The 19939-nt window shown below is 46.2% G+C and overlaps 1 protein-coding gene across 3 annotated transcripts in view; it reads left to right on the forward strand.

Annotated features, from left to right (window-relative positions):
- The window catches only part of ANKRD52 (ankyrin repeat domain 52), a 664467-nt gene that overhangs the window by 26189 nt on the left and 618339 nt on the right, over positions 1-19939 (forward strand). The window lies entirely within an intron of this gene.

Raw genomic sequence — 19939 nt, forward strand, 5'->3', positions numbered from 1 at the left:
AAGAGGACTGCTGAGCTGAAAAACCCCTGCAGAAGAAGAAAGAAGACACCAACTGCTTTGGCCCCAGTCCTACCGGCCTGTCTCCTGTCTTCTAAAGAAACCTGCTCCAGCGACGCCTTCCCCAGGACCAGTGACCTCTGAATCCTCAGAGGACTGCCCTGCTTCAAGAGGAACCAGAAACTCCCGAGGACAGCGGCCCTGTTCCAAAAAGACTGCAACTTTGTTTCAGAGGAGCAGATTTAAAGACCCCTGCAGATCCCCGCAAGAAGCTTGAGACTTGCCACACTGCACCCGGCGACCCCGCCGACTGGTGGAGAACCAACACCTCAGGGAGGACCCTCCGGCGACTCTGAGACCGTGAGTAACCAAAGTTGTCCCCCCTGAGCCCCCACAGCGACGCCTGCAGAGGGAATCACGAGACTCCCCCTGACCGCGACTGCCTGACTCTAAAATCCCGACGGCTGGAAAAGACCCTGCACCCGCAGCCCCCAGCACCTGAAGGATCGGAACTTCAGTGCAGGAGTGACCCCCAGGAGGCCCTCTCCCTTGCCCAGGTGGTGGCTACCTCGAGGAGCCCCCCCCTTGCCTGCCTGCACCGCTGAAGAGACCCCTTGGTCTCCCATTGATTTACATTGCGAACCCGACGCTTGTTTGCACACTGCACCCGGCCGCCCCAGTGCGCTGTGGGTGTACTTTTTGTGTGAGCTTGTCCCTCCCGGTACCCTACAAAGCCCCGCTGGTCTGCCCCCCGAAGACGCGGGTACTTACCTGCTGGCAGACTGGAACCAGGGCATCCCCTTCTTTCCATTGAAGCCTATGCGTTTTGGGCACCACTTTGAACTCTGCACTTGACCGGCCCTGAGTTGCTGGTGTGGTGACTTTGGGGTTGCTCTGAACCCCCCAACGGTGGGCTACCTTGGACCCCAATTTGAACCCCGTAGGTGGTTTACTTACCTGCAAGAACTAACATTACTTTACCTCCCCCAGGAACTGTGAAAATTGCACTGTGTCCACTTTTAAAACAGCTAAATGTGTTTTATGTAAAAAGTATATATGCTATTGTGATTATTCAAAGTTCCTAAAGTACTTACCTGCAATACCTTTCAAATGAGATATTACATGTAGAATTTGAACCTGTGGTTCTTAAAATAAACTAAGAAAATATATTTTTCTATAACAAAACCTATTGGCCTGGATTTGTCTCTGAGTGTGTGTTCCTCATTTATTGCCTGTGTGTATGTACAACAAATGCTTAACACTACTCCTTTGATAAGCCTACTGCTCGACCACACTACCACAAAATAGAGCATTAGTATTATCTCTTTTTGCCACTATCTTACCTCTAAGGGGAACCCTTGGACTCTGTGCATACTATTCCTTACTTTGAAATAGTGCATACAGAGCCAACTTCCTACAGAGACTGCGAGCAAAGCCGTTTGAGTGTTGGACGAAGGTTGGAATTCTGATTGGTAAAGGCTGAGTAGTCAGTTGAATTTCAAGTAACCCAAAAGCTGCGAGTTAAGGAATTTCTCCTTCATTTTTACTGGGAAAGGGAGGAGAGAAATGGGTCAGAAGTTAGAAGAAATGTTCTCTTGAGGAGAAGGTAATGGTAGCTTTCCAGACAGTGGGCACTGTAGTAGTCCGTATCAATAGATTAGTTAGTGCAGTCAGATATAGAAAGATTAAGGGCGCAACACTTTTAGAGATAGAAAGAGGGCAGTCGTCTAATGGGGAGCGAGATTTGATGGCAACAAGGTGTAGGTCTCAGTGACTGTGATCAATGCAACGTTCAACAGAGACAAATCATTAGTTGAATAGACACTCCCAGTGTATATTTACTGACCAACATGTGTCAAAACTGGAATATATTTCAGCAATCTTCTATTGAAAAAGTAGGCTGAACTGTTAGAGATTTTCAAAGACCGACAAATTGTGTAGTTGTTGACTTTGGGCTCTAGAAGAATTGAACCTCGGAGAATATATCTTTGGGTGAATAGGGGCAGATTTAATCTTGTCTACTACATAGGCCGTACTAGCTGTACCAATAGCATATTGATATGACTTAATGGTGGACTTATAAGTAAATGTAGCAGTCTTTGTGGGTGGGTCCCCACTTGAGTTCAAGCGCTTCGCACTGCCATTTCAGGAAGCACAGGTTATCATGCCAGGGGCCAGATAGACTTTTTCTGTCTGACCTTCTTGAATTATGTGAGACCACTGCTATGAGTGACATGCTAATGCATGTGTTGAAGACTTCTGCAGAAGCAGATGGCTCTGTGGAGTTATTAGGAAAGCACTGTTGAGTGCTGTAAAGAAATGGCTCCCTGTTGCAGTTACCCCCCACTTTTTGCCTGATACTGATGCTGCCTTGACTGAGAAGTGTGCTGGGACCCTGCTAACCAGGCCCCAGCCCCAGTGTTCCTTCACCTAAAATGTACCATTGTATCCACAATTGGCACACCCTGGCATTCAGATAAGTCCCTTGTAACTGGTACTTCTAGTACCAAGGGCCCTGATGCCAAGAAAGGTCTCTAAGGGCTGCAGCATGTCTTATGCCACCCTAGAGACCCCTCACTCAGCACAGACACACTGCTTACAAGCCTGTGTGTGCTGGTGAGAACAAAATGAGTAAGTCGACATGGCACTCCCCTCAGGGTGCCATGCCAGCCTCTCACTGCCTATGCAGTATAGGTAAGACACCCCTCTAGCAGGCCTTACAGCCCTAAGGCAGGGTGCACTATACCATAGGTGAGGGTACCAGTGCATGAGCACTGTGCCCCTACAGTGTCTAAGCAAAACCTTAGACATTGTAAGTGCAGGGTAGCCATAAGAGTATATGGTCTGGGAGTCTGTTTTACACGAACTCCACAGCACCATAATGGCTACACTGAAAACTGGGAAGTTTGGTATCAAACTTCTCAGCACAATAAATGCACACTGATGCCAGTGTACATTTTATTGTAAAATACACCACAGAGGGCACCTTAGAGGTGCCCCCTGAAACTTAACCAACTAGCTGTGTAGGCTGACTGGTTCCAGCAGCCTGCCACACTAGAGACATGTTGCTGGCCCCATGGGGAGAGTGCCTTTGTCACTCTGAGGCCAGTAACAAAGCCTGCACTGGGTGGAGATGCTAACACCTCCCCCAGGCAGGAGCTGTGACACCTGGCGGTGAGCCTCAAAGGCTCACCCCTTTGTCACAGCCCAGCAGGACACTCCAGCTTAGTGGAGTTGCCCGCCCCCTCCGGCCACAGCCCCCACTTTTGGCGGCAAGGCTGGAGGGAACAAAGAAAGCAACAAGGAGGAGTCACTGACCAGTCAGGACAGCCCCTAGGGTGTCCTGAGCTGAGGTGACTCTGACTTTTAGAAATCCTCCATCTTGCAGATGGAGGATTCCCCCAATAGGGTTAGGATTGTGTCCCCCTCCCCTTGGGAGGAGGCACAAAGAGGGTGTACCCACCCTCAGGGCTAGTAGCCATTGGCTACTAACCCCCCAGACCTAAACACGCCCTTAAATTTAGTATTTAAGGGCTACCCTGAACCCTAGAAAATTAGATTCCTGCAACTACAAGAAGAAGGACTGCCTAGCTGAAAAACCCCTGCAGAGGAAGACCAGAAGACGACAACTGCCTTGGCTCCAGAAACTCACCGGCCTGTCTCCTGCCTTCCAAAGATCCTGCTCCAGCGACGCCTTCCGAAGGGACCAGCGACCTCGACATCCTCTGAGGACTGCCCCTGCTTCGAAAAGACAAGAAACTCCCGAGGACAGCGGACCTGCTCCAAGAAAAGCTGCAACTTTGTTTCCAGCAGCTTTAAAGAACCCTGCAAGCTCCCCGCAAGAAGCGTGAGACTTGCAACACTGCACCCGGCGACCCCGACTCGGCTGGTGGAGATCCGACGCCTCAGGAGGGACCCCAGGACTACTCTGATACTGTGAGTACCAAAACCTGTCCCCCCTGAGCCCCCACAGCGCCGCCTGCAGAGGGAATCCCGAGGCTTCCCCTGACCGCGACTCCTTGAATCCAAAGTCCCGACACCTGGGAGAGACCCTGCACCCGCAGCCCCCAGGACCTGAAGGACCGGACTTTCACTGGAGGAGTGACCCCCAGGAGTCCCTCTCCCTTGACCAAGTGGAGGTTTCCCCGAGGAACCCCCCCCTTGCCTGCCTGCAGCGCTGAAGAGATCCCTAGATCTCCCATTGACTTCCATTACAAACCCGACGCTTGTTTCTACACTGCACCCGGCCGCCCCCGCGCCGCTGAGGGTGAAATTTCTGTGTGGACTTGTGTCCCCCCCGGTGCCCTACAAAACCCCCCTGGTCTGCCCTCCGAAGACGCGGGTACTTACCTGCAAGCAGACCGGAACCGGGGCACCCCCTTCTCTCCATTCTAGCCTATGTGTTTTGGGCACCACTTTGGACTCTGCACCTGACCGGCCCTGAGCTGCTGGTGTGGTGACTTTGGGGTTGCTCTGAACCCCCAACGGTGGGCTACCTTGGACCAAGAACTGAGCCCTGTAAGTGTCTTACTTACCTGGTTAATCTAACAAATACTTACCTCCCCTAGGAACTGTGAAAATTGCACTAAGTGTCCACTTTTAAAACAGCTATTTGTCAATAACTTGAAAAGTATACATGCAATTTTGATGATTTGAAGTTCCTAAAGTACTTACCTGCAATACCTTTCGAATGAGATATTACATGTAGAATTTGAACCTGTGGTTCTTAAAATAAACTAAGAAAAGATATTTTTCTATATAAAAACCTATTGGCTGGATTTGTCTCTGAGTGTGTGTACCTCATTTATTGTCTTGTGTATGTACAACAAATGCTTAACACTACTCCTTGGATAAGCCTACTGCTCGACCACACTACCACAAAATAGAGCATTAGTATTATCTATTTTTACCACTATTTTACCTCTAAGGGGAACCCTTGGACTCTGTGCATGCTATTCCTTACTTTGAAATAGCACATACAGAGCCAACTTCCTACATTGGTGGATCAGCGGTGGGGTACAAGACTTTGCATTTGCTGGACTACTCAGCCAATACCTGATCACACGACAAATTCCAAAATTGTCATTAGAAATTGATTTTTGCAATTTGAAAAGTTTTCTAAATTCTTAAAAGACCTGCTAGGGCCTTGTGTTAGATCCTGTTTAGCATTTCTTTTAGAGTTTAAAAAGTTGTTAAAAGTTTGAATTAGATTCTAGAACCAGTTTTAGTTTCTTAAAAAGTATTCCAACTTTTAGAAGCATAATGTCTAGCACAGATGTGAATGTGGTGGAACTCGACACCACACCTTACCTCCATCTACAGATGAGAGAGCTAAGGTCACTCTGTAAACTAAAGAAAATAGCAATGGGCCCCAAACCTACCAAAGTACAGCTCCAGGAGCTTTTGGCAGAGTTTGAAAAGGCCAACCCCTCTGAGGATGGCAACTCAGAGGATGAAGATAGTGACTTGGAGGGAAATTCCCCCCCTCCAGTCCTACTTAGGGAGAGCAGGGCTTCTCAAGCCCTGACTCCACAAATAATAGTCAGAGATGCTGGTTCCCTCACAGGAGGGACCAACAACTCTGAAATCACTGAGGATAACTCCAGTGAAGAGGACATCCAGTTAGCCAGGATGGCCAAAAGATTGGCTTTGGAAAGACAGATCCTAGCCATAGAGAGGGAAAGACAAGAGATGGGCCTAGGACCCATCAATGGTGGCAGCAATATAAATAGGGTCAGAGATTCTCCTGACATGTTGAAAATCCCCAAAGGGATTGTAACTAAATATGAAGATGGTGATGACATCACCAAATGGTTCACAGCTTTTGAGAGGGCTTGTGTAACCAGAAAAGTAAACAGATCTCACTGGGGTGCTCTCCTTTGGGAAATGTTCACTGGAAAGTGTAGGGATAGACTCCTCACACTCTCTGGAAAAGATGCAGAATCTTATGACCTCATGAAGGGTACCCTGATTGAGGGCTTTGGATTCTCCACTGAGGAGTATAGAATTAGATTCAGGGGGGCTCAAAAATCCTCGAGCCAGACCTGGGTTGATTTTGTAGACTACTCAGTAAAAACACTAGATGGTTGGTTAACTGGAAATGAAGTGTGTGACTATGTTGGGCTTTATAATTTGTTTATGAAAGAACACATTTTAAGTAACTGCTTCAATGAAAAGTTGCATCAGTATCTGGTAGACCTAGGTCCAATTTCTCCCCAAGAATTGGGAAAGAAGGCAGACCACTGGGTCAAGACTAGGGTAACCAAAACTTCCACTGGGGGTGACCAAAAGAAAGGGGTTACAAAAACTCCCCAGGAGAAAGTGGGTGACACTAGAAACAAAGAAAAAGAGTCCTCTGTAGGCCCCCAAAAACCAGAACAGGTGGGTGGGCCCCAAGACACAACCCAAAACAAAGGTGGGTACCAGGGTAAGAACTGGGATGCCACTAAGGCATGGTGCCACAACTGTAAACAGTCTGGGCACCACACCAAGGACACTTCTTGTCCCAAAAACAAACCCCAGAACAAAATTCCAGGGGTAACCAGTGTAGCCATTGGAGATGACTCCTCAGATGAGGAGGTCTTCATAGCTTTCAACTGGAAAATGGGCCCAACAGGTGAGTTGGAGATTCCAGAGGGAAGTAGACACTTCCACCACCTACAGGTGAATGGAATCCCAGCCACTGCCCTGAGAGACACTTGTGCCAGTCACACTATTGTGCATGACAGGCTGGTGCTCTCAAACCAGTACATCCCAGGTGAGATGGCCAGAGTAAGAGTTAGCCCAGACAGGGTCACTAATAGGCCTGTGGCTCTTGTGCCCATAGAAGTGGGTGGAACTTTTAGCTGGAGAAGGGTGGTAGTCAGTACAGACCTCCCCCTTGATTGTCTCCTTGGAAATGACTACCCAGAGGTTAGTCAGAGCCTAAGAGAAGAACTGGTCCAGGGCCAGTCCTCTCCCAAGGATTCTGGAGTGCCTGCCTCTGCAGTAAATGCAAGTAGGCCCCAGAGGAAAAAGAAAAGGAAACAGAGTAGGAAAGGTGGACAACCTTTAGCCAAGGTTCCAGCAAGCCAAGGAGATTCTGCTCCAGTAGGGGAGAACTCCAAAAATGGCTCTGATAAAGTCCAACCTGACCCACAAGAAGTCCTGGCTAGTCAGGCAACTGTTAAGCCTGAGTGGGTGGCTCCTCAGCTAACAGAAGAAAGAGTGGAAGAAGGGTGTTTACTACAAGATGTGGTAACCCCCCACTCTAATACAGCAGACAGGCACCCTGAACCCAAAGAAGCCTGTAACTTAGCCCCTTCCCTTGTAGGTGAAGAGCTAAAGGTGTGGTTCTGGGCACTGACAGCTGTCAGTGGCCTCTGCTGGGTGTTAGCCTTTATGGCTGCACTATCCTTGGCATGGTGGTCTGACCCCATGCCAAATAACAAGTTAGGCCCCCTGACCCTGTTGGTCATGGTGGGGTTACTCCAGCTCTGGGTAACCTCTTTGGGTAAGCTAGGGGTGACCCTGGCTAAGATAAGATTAGCAGAGGTGGATACCTCTGACCTCAAAATAGAGAGAATGGGTGAAGACATAAAAAGCACAGACAAGAGGCAGTTCAGACTAGGTCCTATCACTGTGGAAGTGGGTCAGTTCCCCAGAGGGAATGACCTGAACAGGAGGATGTAAGGCAGAGTAGGCCCTGCAACAAACCAGCCATTTCCTCTACTCTTCCTCGCCTGACAGACTAGGAAGACTCTTCCAGCGTTGGCTGAGTCTCCTGGCCTGTGGGCTGGGGGGGGCTTGTGTAAAGAAATGGCTCCCTGTTGCAGTTACCCCCCACTTTTTGCCTGATACTGATGCTGCCTTGACTGAGAAGTGTGCTGGGACCCTGCTAACCAGGCCCCAGCCCCAGTGTTCCTTCACCTAAAATGTACCATTGTATCCACAATTGGCACACCCTGGCATTCAGATAAGTCCCTTGTAACTGGTACTTCTAGTACCAAGGGCCCTGATGCCAAGAAAGGTCTCTAAGGGCTGCAGCATGTCTTATGCCACCCTAGAGACCCCTCACTCAGCACAGACACACTGCTTACAAGCCTGTGTGTGCTGGTGAGAACAAAATGAGTAAGTCGACATGGCACTCCCCTCAGGGTGCCATGCCAGCCTCTCACTGCCTATGCAGTATAGGTAAGACACCCCTCTAGCAGGCCTTACAGCCCTAAGGCAGGGTGCACTATACCATAGGTGAGGGTACCAGTGCATGAGCACTGTGCCCCTACAGTGTCTAAGCAAAACCTTAGACATTGTAAGTGCAGGGTAGCCATAAGAGTATATGGTCTGGGAGTCTGTTTTACACGAACTCCACAGCACCATAATGGCTACACTGAAAACTGGGAAGTTTGGTATCAAACTTCTCAGCACAATAAATGCACACTGATGCCAGTGTACATTTTATTGTAAAATACACCACAGAGGGCACCTTAGAGGTGCCCCCTGAAACTTAACCAACTAGCTGTGTAGGCTGACTGGTTCCAGCAGCCTGCCACACTAGAGACATGTTGCTGGCCCCATGGGGAGAGTGCCTTTGTCACTCTGAGGCCAGTAACAAAGCCTGCACTGGGTGGAGATGCTAACACCTCCCCCAGGCAGGAGCTGTGACACCTGGCGGTGAGCCTCAAAGGCTCACCCCTTTGTCACAGCCCAGCAGGACACTCCAGCTTAGTGGAGTTGCCCGCCCCCTCCGGCCACAGCCCCCACTTTTGGCGGCAAGGCTGGAGGGAACAAAGAAAGCAACAAGGAGGAGTCACTGACCAGTCAGGACAGCCCCTAGGGTGTCCTGAGCTGAGGTGACTCTGACTTTTAGAAATCCTCCATCTTGCAGATGGAGGATTCCCCCAATAGGGTTAGGATTGTGTCCCCCTCCCCTTGGGAGGAGGCACAAAGAGGGTGTACCCACCCTCAGGGCTAGTAGCCATTGGCTACTAACCCCCCAGACCTAAACACGCCCTTAAATTTAGTATTTAAGGGCTACCCTGAACCCTAGAAAATTAGATTCCTGCAACTACAAGAAGAAGGACTGCCTAGCTGAAAAACCCCTGCAGAGGAAGACCAGAAGACGACAACTGCCTTGGCTCCAGAAACTCACCGGCCTGTCTCCTGCCTTCCAAAGATCCTGCTCCAGCGACGCCTTCCGAAGGGACCAGCGACCTCGACATCCTCTGAGGACTGCCCCTGCTTCGAAAAGACAAGAAACTCCCGAGGACAGCGGACCTGCTCCAAGAAAAGCTGCAACTTTGTTTCCAGCAGCTTTAAAGAACCCTGCAAGCTCCCCGCAAGAAGCGTGAGACTTGCAACACTGCACCCGGCGACCCCGACTCGGCTGGTGGAGATCCGACGCCTCAGGAGGGACCCCAGGACTACTCTGATACTGTGAGTACCAAAACCTGTCCCCCCTGAGCCCCCACAGCGCCGCCTGCAGAGGGAATCCCGAGGCTTCCCCTGACCGCGACTCCTTGAATCCAAAGTCCCGACACCTGGGAGAGACCCTGCACCCGCAGCCCCCAGGACCTGAAGGACCGGACTTTCACTGGAGGAGTGACCCCCAGGAGTCCCTCTCCCTTGACCAAGTGGAGGTTTCCCCGAGGAACCCCCCCCTTGCCTGCCTGCAGCGCTGAAGAGATCCCTAGATCTCCCATTGACTTCCATTACAAACCCGACGCTTGTTTCTACACTGCACCCGGCCGCCCCCGCGCCGCTGAGGGTGAAATTTCTGTGTGGACTTGTGTCCCCCCCGGTGCCCTACAAAACCCCCCTGGTCTGCCCTCCGAAGACGCGGGTACTTACCTGCAAGCAGACCGGAACCGGGGCACCCCCTTCTCTCCATTCTAGCCTATGTGTTTTGGGCACCACTTTGGACTCTGCACCTGACCGGCCCTGAGCTGCTGGTGTGGTGACTTTGGGGTTGCTCTGAACCCCCAACGGTGGGCTACCTTGGACCAAGAACTGAGCCCTGTAAGTGTCTTACTTACCTGGTTAATCTAACAAATACTTACCTCCCCTAGGAACTGTGAAAATTGCACTAAGTGTCCACTTTTAAAACAGCTATTTGTCAATAACTTGAAAAGTATACATGCAATTTTGATGATTTGAAGTTCCTAAAGTACTTACCTGCAATACCTTTCGAATGAGATATTACATGTAGAATTTGAACCTGTGGTTCTTAAAATAAACTAAGAAAAGATATTTTTCTATATAAAAACCTATTGGCTGGATTTGTCTCTGAGTGTGTGTACCTCATTTATTGTCTTGTGTATGTACAACAAATGCTTAACACTACTCCTTGGATAAGCCTACTGCTCGACCACACTACCACAAAATAGAGCATTAGTATTATCTATTTTTACCACTATTTTACCTCTAAGGGGAACCCTTGGACTCTGTGCATGCTATTCCTTACTTTGAAATAGCACATACAGAGCCAACTTCCTACAAGTGCCTTGATGATATGGATATTTAGGCCAAGATTTCTTTGTAAAAAGGGAAGGTAGAGGAGCCTTAGTATGAGACTGAAGTTCAAAGGAGAAAGGTACTGCATTGTGATCCGACCACAGCAGGGGGATAATGTCATTGTCTCCTAAATGGAAAAATTAAGAGTGCTTCTGTATAAACAGAGCAAGAACTTTGTTTAATCAATGCTGAAATTGGCTTTCGGACCTAGTAGTCATTAAATGGTGCTCCTGAGAATATGAAAGTGCTATTGATTTGTAAAGATAACAGTAAACGCTTTACCCCAGGTAGGGAAAGGCAACGGAGAAGGTTCAGTTACTTCTATAGTGGAATCTAAAAATAATAGTAAGCCCCCCGCACCCCCCACTACTGGGTTTGTTGGGACAGTCAGTGTAGCGAAACCTTTGGGAATGACTGTTCCTTTGTTCTGGCCAGAGGATGAGTTCATCCACGTTTCAGTTAAGAAAAGGGCATCTGTGCTGTGCCCTTTTAAAAACCCATAAGTCAAGACTGTGATGCGGTACAGATCTAACATTAATTTGATAGCGTTTGAGAGAAGACTGAGGGGTGTTGATTAACAGCAAACATTTAGTGTGATTAGAGTTTGGGCTCTGAACTATGAAGTCACATGTTTTACAGATGAAAGGACCAGTGATAGCAGTCGGGTTGAAAAGTTACATGCTTGGAGAATTACCTGAATTATTAAGATTATGTAGTATGGAGAAGTATGTTAAATGTGAAGACAAGTCCCTCAAAGCACAATCAGGCTTGATATTCAAAGGCCCCAATTTTGTAACATGATTCTAAGAGGAAAACTCTAGATTACTGATTTACGTTAGTGGTTGTAGAAAATGGCATGAACGGGTATGGTGGTTGCCAGCTCTGGGGCAAAGGGCCCCACAAAGCAATCATAACTTGTGGGCATAAGAGTGGCCAACACTTGTGAGAACACATAGTTTTCAGGCTTTGTATGTGTAGTGACGGGTTAGTGTAGGCGGGAGCTGGTCGGGACCCACCAGCTCATATTGTTTGTTTCTGTGTTATTTTTCGTTCATCCATGTCACTTTTTTTTGCATTATCAGTTTGCGAAGCTGCACTGGGGAACAGTTCCAGAGACTGCATGGGCTGGTTCTGTAAACTGTCCTTTGGAACTAACCTCTGAGAAGAAGATGGGGTGCACGGACCGGCTTTGGAACTGATTTAGCGGTTGCACAGACTGGTTTTGGCAACTGATTCCCAAAGGTGGCATGGGCTGACTGCCAGCTGAATCTAGATGCTGCATGAATCTGGCAACTGACCCTTATTTGGCACTAGACATTACTTCTGTTGGGCACAGCTTATCAGTAGAGTTGCTCATGAAAATGGTACAGGTGGGTATGGGCTAATTGCACCGTCAAAAGCTTGAAACTGCCATTAACTGCAAGGTGCGGACAGATTATTCGTTGCCTAGGGGTTGAACATGCCCACTTTCTGGGACTTAGTTTCTTTGCATTTGTATAACATGCGCATGCCAGTGGTGTGGCCATTCTACTCTGTTGCGTCTGTGGTTTGTGCTTTGCAGCATGGGTCCTTCTAAAGTTACATGATGGACATGAGGTATTCTTGGCAGGTGGCATAAGAACTGGGTGGCGGATGTCCAGGCGGTATGTAGCACGTTTTATGTTACTGTTTGTTCCAACAGCCTCCCATGTCCTCAGATGGCCCTAAGAGAGAGAGCTGACATCATGTGCTGGGGTCTTTGCCAAGCAGTGTATTGATAGTGGAATAGCTGAAAGACTTGCAAATTCAGCCATCTCTGTGTTGTGAAACTCTCAAAATAAAAGTATTGCAACAGCTGTTTCACAGTGGCTGGCAGCAATTTTTAATTCACAAGTGCAGAACCCTCCCCAAGCCAACACTCTTAGATACCCAAGTCTCTAAAAGATTAGTAGATTATTACAATGTTCATTTTTGTGTCCATTGTAGTTACGTTGTCTGGGTTAGTACATCTAAGTGAAGCCAAGCACACTTATCATGTAGTTTCTACCTTTAATCAACTACCTGCTGTTACTTCCCTCGATATGCTACTGATCTTAATAATGCACAACAAAGAGTATTACCCATTTGTACTGATCGGGTTAAGTCATTAACATATATATCAAATTATCTTCCTTGGGTGGGGGGTGGGATCTTACTTTTTAAGAAGATACCTAAATAATCTAGACATTCAGAGGACAGATTGTGAAAGGGGCTATCAGCAAGTGCTCCATGTACTTATCGAACGTATTATCTTTCTCATAGTTAATGAGAGAAGAAAGGTGATGTTGGAAAACTATACATTTCTGATAAAGTATACCAAATTCTGAATTCAGCCGGGGGGTTATTTCATTTGTGAAGATCCCTCAAGGTTTTCCCAAAGAAACAACCCGGTGAAATAAAAAAAAATAATGAAATGAGCAGGAAAAAAGATATTTGTAAGAACAACTTAATCTGTAACTTCTTGTCTCGATGTCTGATTTACAAAAGCAATATACCGTTACATCCACTAGACCCTTTTGTTGGTGGGGATATTTAGGATTTGTAGGTTGTCCAAGAACCCGCGGTATGTTCTACTATTCTGTGTTTCAACATGTCTCCTGATAAAAATGGTACCTCACTTGTGTGGCTGAGCCTAGCCCTTAGACCATTCACCCTAAAGTGTGTCCTCGACGACATATTTTACCCAGCAGAAGAGATTTTTTTTTTAAAATTTATTTATTTATACAATGTGGGTAGCTGCAGATTTTGGGCCCTAACTCAGCTGCCACCCAGAAAAACTTACCATACCATGAAATTTCTGAAAACGAATCACCTGGTGGTATCCAGTGTGATGTGACTTGTGAGGGTCTAATGTTTTTGTATTTTTTACCCAGAAGTCCTTGCAAAACTCACAGTGCCTAAAACACACATTTTCCATGCGTGTCTTTGAGGGCAAGTTCTGGAATCTGCGGGAGTCACAAGTTTCCTACCACCCAGCATTCCTTGAATCTCCCGATAAAGATGGCGTCTCAGTTGTTTAGGTGGGCCTAGTGCCTGCGACAGGAAAAGCCCCAAATCTGACACTAATAGATCACATTTTTCCACCCACAAAATAGCCTTTTTCTGCAATGTTTATGGCTGTGGAGTTTGCCCTTACTCAGCCGGCACCCTGGGAATCCTACCTAACCTGTACATTTCTGAAAACTAGACACCTAGGCTAGTCGAGGGTAGGATGGCTGTTGACAGTTTATTATTATTATTATAATATTTTTAAAATATTTTTTTTAGCCCTGAAGCTCCTGGAAAGCTCAAATTTAGTTTACAAGGGACATTTCCTCATATTTCTAGGAGGGAAAATTCTGAAATCTGCTGGGTGCCACAAATATCCTACCACCCAGCTTTCCCCCAAAGTATCCCCATAAAAATGGTGCCTTTCTTGTGTGGGTGGGTCGACTGGCTGCAACAGGAAAGTGGCAGAACTCAACATGGACGCATCAAGTTTTTTTCCACTGCAAATACTCTTTATTGTAATTTGTTCAACCGTGGATTTTGGGCCCTAGCTCAGCTAAAACCCAGGAAAACCTACCAAACCTGATCATTTCTGAAAACTAGACACCTGGAGCAATGCAGGAGTGCATGACTTGAGTGTCTCCCACAAGGTTTTGCCTGGAGCAGATCCCTGCTTGAGGATTGTGTGCCCAGTGTGATTCCCAAGTTGGGATCCACTTGAGAAAGGCAGCACTGGAAATGGGAGATTGTCCCATTTCCAACATTACCTCTTCCATGAGGGTGACTGGTACTCTGGGGCAAAGTTACGCTTCCCCCTCAAACCAGCACCGATGAGAGTTGAAAGTAGATTTCACCTTTAACTGTGACATCATCGCACTGTATATGCTGGTGTTGCAGCAAAAAAAAAAAAAAAAATCAAACTGTGGAAGACATTCCTAATGTTCCGGCTTAGACCTTGAGAAAGATAATGCTTCTGATCAAGAAAATCAAGCCATTTTCTTTTTCAGTGCGGAGGATGACCTGTTAACATCCTCACCTCTACAGAGGTAGTGCTGAGGATGTCAGTGGGTTGTCCTCGCCATTTGAGAGGTTAGTCAGTTTGGTGCGTCGGACGTCTGGGAGCTGTCAAATGCTGCAGTCCTCATGTATGTCAGACGGCTCTCGGCCGTCCATGCACATGGCACTTGAAATCCCTCTGGTGTGGGCACCAGAGGGATTTCTTTTACAAAGAAACAGCCTCGATAGCTGAGGTAGAACTTCCCAAACTCCTGACACTGTTTCTTTGTTTTAATTGAAATGACGATCAGCGTGCATGGTGCGCTGACATAATTTAAATGAAAACGAAAGTGAAATGAGACGATCTGTTCCACTCCCCAAAGAAATGGCAGTCTTTCGGGGCAGTAGCCACTAATGAAGCCCACTAGGCACCAGGTTTTCTTTTTTCTTTTTTTTTTCGTGTAGGTGTTGGGGGCAGCCCAGTATGGATATGGCAATGCCCCCCACCCTAAAAAGAAAATGGGCACAATCTCTGTGCCCAGGAAGGGGAAGGGGTCAGAAAGCCTACTTAGGTACCAGGGACTATTAGGAGTGGGGGCTGCCCAGAATGGGCATGGCAATACCCCCAACACCCAAAATGGGCACAGTCTTTCTGCTCCCAACCCTGCTGACTAAAGCACCTCACCCAATGGCAAGGAAAAGGAGAGTTGTCTCTTGGGTGTTGATTGCAAATATGGGCTAGCAGAGCTTGGCTAACACCCAATATTGTCCCACTTGAGCGGCTGCACTTTTGAGGTTTCGCCTACAGCGCGCCTGCGCGGTCAGCTGAAGCTGTTGTGAAAAGAAAGTTTAAAAACAGGCTTGGAGCCCACCCCATACTTAACTTTACTTACTTGGTTGGCTCCCAAGCAGCTCTCATTTCCTTTCTTCTCATTGGTCACTGCTCCTCCTGCTTCCACTTTCTGTTCTTCCCTTTCGGTCGTCCATGGAGTTTGGATGAAATACAGTTTCCTGTCTATGCGGCCAGTATCCTTTCACTATTGCTTCTCAATAGTGCTTGTTTTTGCAGACTCTCTCTACCCCCCTATCTCGCGTGCTCATTGCTTTCCCCTGTCTCTTCAACTCCCTCCCACTTTGTCGTTGCTATGCATTTTTTTGTTTTACTATGGCGCAAACTTGACTCAAAGGTATGGGAGCGCTGCATAGTTCTTTTTCAGCCACTCACCTTGCCACTGTTGTTTCCCACCCTCCTCCCTCTTGCTCCTTTTTATTTGTTATTTCATTTGCAGAAGCTTTATATAGTGCACACTGGTCCCGAAGTTATTTGAGCACTTTACATAAGCAATATTTACTTCACACAAGGACACGTTCTTTTTTATTTTTAGTAACAGGGAGTTTAAGTGATTTCCTCCGGATCTCTGTATGTTGATTCATTGGCGAGACTCAAATCTGGTTGTCCACTACTGCAGGCGGCAGTTCTGGCTGTAATCCCACATCTCTTTTAAAACACATTACCAAGCCAAATAGCTTGTCCAGAGCTATTTGACTTTCTTAATGTTTTTTAAAAGTCGCACTGCGGCTCGGGCTACCAATGCTAGTTGGTAGGAATTTTGTGGATTCCTGCAGATTCCAGAAGTTTCCATCACAGAAATGTTAGGAAAATCTATGATTTTAGGAGAAGTTTGAGGTTTGCCGGGCATTCTGGGTAAGAAAACCTAATGGGATCCATGCAAGTCACACTGTCTTGGATTCCCCTAGGTGTTTAGTTTAAAAAAATGTACAGGTGTTCTAGGTTTCCCAAGGTGCTGGCTGAGCTAGGGTCCAAAATCTAGAGCTAACCACATCAGAAAAATATGGTCAGTTTTGGGTGGAAAAATGCGCGGCATATATGTTGTGTTTTGGGGTGTTTACTGTTGCGGGCACTAGGTCTACCCATACAAGTGAGGTACCATTTTTATAGGGAGACTTCGGGGAATATCTGATGGAAGGAAGTCTGTGGCTCCCCACAGTTTCCAGAACTTTCCATTGCAGAAATGTGAGGAAAATGTTGAAGTTTGCAAGGCATTCTGGGTAACAGAACTTGGTGCGAGCCACACTAGTCACCTCATCCTGGATTCCGGTAGGTGTCAAGTTTTCAAAAATGTACAACTTTGCTAGGTTTCCCTAGGTGCTGGCTGAGCTAGAGCCCAAAATCCATAGCTAGGCACACTGGGTCAGTTTTTAGTGGAAAAATGTGCTGTGTCCACATTGGGTTTTGAGACGTTTCCTGTCGCGGGCACTAGGCCTAGCCACACAAGTGAGGTGCCATTTTTATCGGGAGACTTAGTGGAACACAGAATAGTAGAACAAGTGTAATTACAAATTGTCTTTCTCTGAATTTGCACCTTCCAACTGTAAGACAGTGTGTAACAAAGAACTCACTTTGAGAAATGCCCCCTAATTTACATGCTAGTATGGGCATCCAAAAATTCAGAGATGTGCAAATAACCACTGCTTTTAAACACCAAATCTTGTTCCCATTTCTGAAATACGTAAGTTTCCTTGATACCTGTTTTTCACTGTTTATATTTTACCAAATGAATTACTGTATGCCCTGTGCACAATGAACAACCATTGCAAGGTGCAGCTCAGTTATTGGCTCTGAGTACCTATGGCTTTTGGTGACCCTACAACCCTTATATATCCCTGCAACCAGAAGGGTCCAGCGGACGTAACAGTATATTGCTTTTGAAAATCTATCATAGTTAGAAGTTACAGATCAAAACGTAGACACAAATGGCTGTTTTTTGCAATTTTTATTTTTTATTTCAGTTGTTACTTTGTATAAGAAAACCTTGAAGGATCAACACAAATGACCCCTTGCTAAATTCAGAATTTTGTCTATTTTTTTCAGAAATGTATAGCTTTCCGGGATCCACCATTGGTTTCACATCCATTTCTACCACTAACTGGAAGGAGCTTGAAAGCACAAAAAAATGGGAAAATGGGCAATGTCCCAGTAAAATGCCAAAACTGTGTTAAAAAATTGTTTTTCTGATTCAAGTCTGCCTGTTTCTCAAAGCTGGGACAATGGTCATTTGTGCACCGCAAACCCCTCGTTGATGCTATTTGCAGGTGAAAAACAGACTTTCTTCTACAGCACTTTTTTCCCATTTTTCCCAAAAACCCAACATTTAGCTGTATTTTGACTAATTTCTCGGTCCCCTCCAGCGAAATCCACAAACCCCTGGTACATTTAGGATCCCAAGGGTGTTGGGGGAAAAAAGGACATAAATTTGGTGTGGTTAGCTTATGTGGACAAAAAGTTATGGAGGCCTAAACTCGAACTACCCCACATAGCCAAAAAAAGGGCCTGGTGGGGGGGCTAGCAGCAAAAGGGTTGAAGGTTTTTGTTTGCTTTTATTTAGTTTACTTATTTATTTTATAAATTAAGTGTAGCCCACTTGGGCAACACTGCTGCAGTTTCCCATCCTTAGGCATATTATTATCTGGTCAGCTTAGTTAGGTTGCATTCTTTCAGGGAGATGTCACATTGCACAACAGATTTCAGAATGTGGAATCTGGAGGATTCTTTGTGATTGCTTTAAACCTTCTTTACCGGCTAAAGATTGACTTCAGTGAGTTACAATGGCATTTTAAGATTTTTTTAATTTTTTATTTTAATCTGGTCTCTTATCTAGTATCTCTTTCCTCCCTGAAGCTTTGCCATACATGTTCTCTAAAAATAAATATAAAAACCATGCAATACAATGCTGTATTCATACAAAGAAGGGTTTTTTTGCAGCCATGTATCAGAAATTTATTTTTTGTTATTTTTGTGATCCTGGACATACATTCCAGCTATCCGTTTTCATCTCTTAACAGATGAGGAGACACATAAAAACTCTTGGCCAGTTAGATATAGACAGTTGAACATGGACATGGAGATAAGAAGACACATAGACTAAGAGGGTACACTAGAGAAGGTAAACACAAATGCTGACCTACAGGGCGTCACATGAACCACAACTGGGAGGCAAAACCTCTGGACTAGGAAGGCAGCAGAAGATGCGGCAAGGAGAACATGTATACTGGGTGAGGGAAACCTGAGCAATTGTACTGGAACAAAGGCACCCGAACCTCGAGAGATGTGACCACCAGAAAAACGGGCTTGAACACTGGGGACGAAACTGGGAAATGTAAAACAAGGGCTGATAAAACAAGGATGCTGGGATAACAAAGACAAGTACCCTGGGACTGCAAAAAGACCAACACAAGTGGGATGGAGGGCAACGGTAGGAGGGAATACTATAACCAAGTTAGGACTTCGATTCTTAGAGACGGATATCAGGAGGAGATATGGGAGAGGGGGTGCCAGTGTGTAGCCCTCAAGAAGTACTAGGTGAACATATGTTTTTTTTTTTTTAATCCCTCGTTTACATTTCCTCTGTGTTCAAAATGTGAGCACTTCAATGAACAGCTTATTTAACCCAAAAAAACAACACTGACACAAGGGCAGGAAGACCTGAAGTAGGGTAGTGGGATAGAAATGCACTTTCACCGAGAAACCAGGCACTGGCAATAACACTGGGACAAGTGACACACACATACTGGGGCCCCTACACACATGTTGCTGTTTAAGGTCACAAGAGCGAAACCACCAGTGATTGTTTTTCCCTAGAGAAATTCGCAGTTAGCAGTTGATGCTGTGCAAATAAGACAGCCACCTACACCAAGATGTTAAGTAAATGGCAGATATGTATTATTGGATGAAATCTTTCACGTAACGTAAAAAAAAAAACAATCTTCAAGTGTCAGCTTCTGTGTACAGGTTTGTATCCTTGGTAGGCTGGCAAAACATTTTCTTCTTAACTGAATGATCGATCACCACTGAGCTGGGATAACAGCAACTGTTGTTATAATAGGTGCCTTTATCCAAGCTCAATACATTTGTTAAAGGCCCTTGAGAAAACAGTCTGTGCACTGTTAAAGTGGTTAGTGTATTATAAGAGGTAACTAAAGAAGCAGTGAGGTTGCAGGTGGACCACGTTGAGCCTGGTCTGGGAAAAGGAGAGACATTTGAAGGTGGAAGCTGTACAACTTTAAATGCTGAATCAATCATTCAGTTGCGTCAGTTTAAAAGTAATTTTTTTTAACAAAAGAAGTTCTGACTTCCCAAAACACCGAATGCTCCCATTTCTTATCTACTCTGTCCTTTTATTTTTGTAGGTTTTTTTTTCCCACCCACAAGCCTTCATCTTTATTGTTTTGGGCACACATTGATGGTTTTGTTGAAGGCATTCCTACTTTGGAGGGTCTGTGCACCTTCTCAGATGGGATAAAAATCTGGATATAGGTGGCCCACCTGCCCTTTGTAGTCTGATGTACACTGTAAAGGGTTTTGAGATGTCACTTTTTGGAACTGATTATAAGCGAAGAACCTGTTAATAGTAGGTGACAGGTGAACAAA

Source organism: Pleurodeles waltl, chromosome 4_2 (assembly GCF_031143425.1).
Source record: "Pleurodeles waltl isolate 20211129_DDA chromosome 4_2, aPleWal1.hap1.20221129, whole genome shotgun sequence".
NCBI lineage: Eukaryota > Metazoa > Chordata > Amphibia > Caudata > Salamandridae > Pleurodeles > Pleurodeles waltl.